Raw genomic sequence first — 3,339 nt, forward strand, 5'->3', positions numbered from 1 at the left:
ATGTGTGATTTTGACTGTCTAAAACCTCTTGTTTGTCCTTGATTAGAATTTTTGAGATCTTTATGTGTGCATATAATGAGAGGTGGAATCATTGACAACATAGGGAGAGAAACGCTTTCTGTATCATTGGCTTTTCTTCTACAGACTTGAAGAATGTCTCTCTAGACAGTTTTAAGTGCTTTAGCTCTGGAAATAGGAATTCAGTGAGAACTGGGTTTCTAGAAATCTGACAACACATTCAGTATTGAAAGGTAATTCTTGTCTTGATTGTCATCAAAACCTTGTCCATGACTAGAACTCTGCCCTTCAGAATCTTCTGCTATGTCAAGACAGACTTACCTGTAATGCAAAACTCAACACATTTGTTCCAGATTTGCAGAAACTAGTAGTTACAAGGAGTCATCTTTCAAATGTAAATGGCAAGTTTAGGCTTAAGAGGCCAAAGGGAATGTGAAATCCACTGTTGGCATTCATCGTCACTCACTTTTCAGAGTGTACTGGTGTGTTAAAGCTTTTGAACTGAAAAGATAAGGATTACCTTGGTTTTAGCAATTTGGGTTCTGCTTTTTAGAAAAGCTTCTGTAAAGAGTCTGTTAAACTTAATGGTTGCTAAACAAATGTTAGGCACGAATGTATGTAGATTTGGTTATCATTATGTCTAAAGATTACCATTTATTAGTACTACTCGTTTAAAATGTATTTCTGTTGTACCAAAAATCCCCACCCCAAGACATTTGTAAGATTTAGTCTTTCTGAAATTACAGAAGTTTTGAATTTCTTGCAGACTCTTAAGTAGATCAAAATCTACTTTGCAAACGTTTCATTCTAGACTTTGACTCTGCTTTTCTAAAAAGACAATTCAGCAAAATACTAATGACCATCTAACAAGAGATTAATTTTGGAATGCTGCCTGAAACTCCACCCTTAATCCTTTCAATAGCAGGAATGTTAGAGTGTGTATCGCAAATCTGGTTTTGTTCCACTGTTGGTACCTGTGAATACAAGGCAAATGATGAAGAGAGCTTAAACCTTATTGTGTCGCTGTGTTTAACTGTTAAAATGACAGTTTCTGCCTGTAGGGGTTATTAATAGTGTTGGTATTGCCTTGTCGACACGTCGTGATGATTCTCAAAAGATGTGAGGGGGGGTGTGTGTGGAAACTCTGAAGGTCCAGTTAGTGTAGTCTATGTGAATAAACTTTTTTGTAAAATTATTTTGAAGCTGCTATTGGATATAACACTACAAACTGTCTTGCTCTCATAACAACCAAAAAAATTTTCTCAAGTAGCTTCTTGACACTTTAATTGCCATGACTCGCTTGGACAGTATCTCTAAAAATTTAAAAAGTTTTGGTACATATTCAATTACAGTAATGTGCATCTTTGACATCCCTCTTCTCTACTGTTCGCTACTCTTTTACTGCTTTCTTATTTTTATATCTGATTATTTTTTTTTAAGCTGAAGCAGTGCCAAGAGACTTGCAAGAACTTGAACCAGATTGGGTAAGAGGGTAGTTCTTACTTGTCTTAAATATATAGAGACTTACCAGTGTGGCGCCCCAAAATTCATTTTGAATGGAATATTTAAAGGTTTATGTGGCTAGGGGAAGCTTAATAGTATAGTTATACTACTGGTGTGAATCTAGAACTCCTTGAATGTTCTTGAGTGATCAGATTTTTGATGGGATTCATATCCATCTGAACGGATAAAGAGGTTTCTGCACTCAGCTGTTTGTCATTTGTTGGTCGCTGTTTGTAGAGCTACTCATATCAATGTTTTCTAACCTGATTCAGTCAAAATGGCTTAGGTTAGCTGAAGAAATGTGGAAAACTGACTGAAGCAGGCTAGGGAGTGTTCACAGGAGCAAGTCTGCCAGCAGACTTCACAGGCGGTCTCCTGCAGAGGAGGAGCTGAGCTGAGAAAGCAGGTTAATGGGCAGTAATAGCTGGCACTGGCGTAGCTGTTTGCATAACTCATGTGTGCTGTGGTTCCAAATTAAGGGGGTCTTGTTTGTGTATTAGGGAAATTATATAAGTGTAGTTATAGTGCATACTTAGATAGGAAAATCTCTCCACTGAAGGCAACTCCTTGCACTTGCCTTCAAGAGTGGGCTGCTCCAATGTGAAGAGTGGTACAGGGTTTTGAGTACGACCAGTTTTGGGAGAAGGCAGAGGAGAGCAGTTGCAGCCTGGGGTTAGAAGCAGGTAATGCAGCTGATGTGGCGGGTGAAGTGTGCTGCCAGGTAAGTTCCCGGGATGTTCAGTCTGCACACATACTGCTAATTTCATTACTTGCTTTTTGTCACCACGAAGGTACCCGAGTAACTTGACACTGTGCCACAGTAGAATTAAACTGTATGTAAAGTGCTTTACATAGATCATAAAAATTACCAAAGAAGACTATATCAACAAAATATAAATGTAATATTCTTCAGTTTTATGCCTCATTTTAGGCTTTACTTTGTACCTATCATGGTTCAAAAAACTATCATGCTGTTCTTTCATGGGCACTAGCAGGAGTTGCTGCCTTGCCTTTCACTTTGCTACTGTGTTGCTATGTTTGTCAAGCTCCTGTTTCAAAGCTCAGGCTTTCATGTTGTATGCTCTGAGATGAGAGGCAGATGTGACCAACTGCTAATTTAAAGTATGTTCCGTGTCCCGTTCTGAAAGCAAGCCTATGCAGATGTTAAGGTTTCACTTGGCATTTGGTGTGGGCTAACAGCGTGTGTGTGGTCAGCCGTTAGGTTGGAAATGTCTAATGGGAACTTCTCAAGCGGTAGTGCGGGATGACCTTGTTCTGGATTATGCCAAGAGGAATGTCTGCAGTCAAAGAGGAAATAAAAAGCTGATTGGAAATAAAAAGCTGTTACTGCTTTTCATGTTTGCATCATAAAAAGCGTTATCGAGACACTTGGGAAATACACTGGGGAGATTGTTATTGGACTTAAAATATATATGTGTATATGAAATCCTTCATTTCTTGAAGATTATACATTTTCTCTGCCAGAGTCTTAAGTGTATCTCCCAAAAGTATGTATACTGGGGTGGAAATGTTAGCTTTTCAGGGCAGGGGAGAAGGAAGCAACATATACTCTCCTTACTTGAGTCTGAAGGCAAGCCTTTCTTGTGGTAGTTAGCTGTACAAAAGCACAATGCTGACAGCTCTTGGCCAGCCAGCCAGAACTGAACTCTGCCCTGCTGCACGTTTCATTGCTTTTAACTTCTTGACTTACTTATTAACAGAGCTGAAAGCAGGTTTGCACTTCGGAGTGTGCAAACTCTCTAGATTTAAGGAGAAAATGCCAAATAGCCACAACATAAGCATACTTGGGCCCAGTGC

The sequence above is a fragment of the Chroicocephalus ridibundus genome, chromosome 1 (assembly GCF_963924245.1).
Source record: "Chroicocephalus ridibundus chromosome 1, bChrRid1.1, whole genome shotgun sequence".
NCBI lineage: Eukaryota > Metazoa > Chordata > Aves > Charadriiformes > Laridae > Chroicocephalus > Chroicocephalus ridibundus.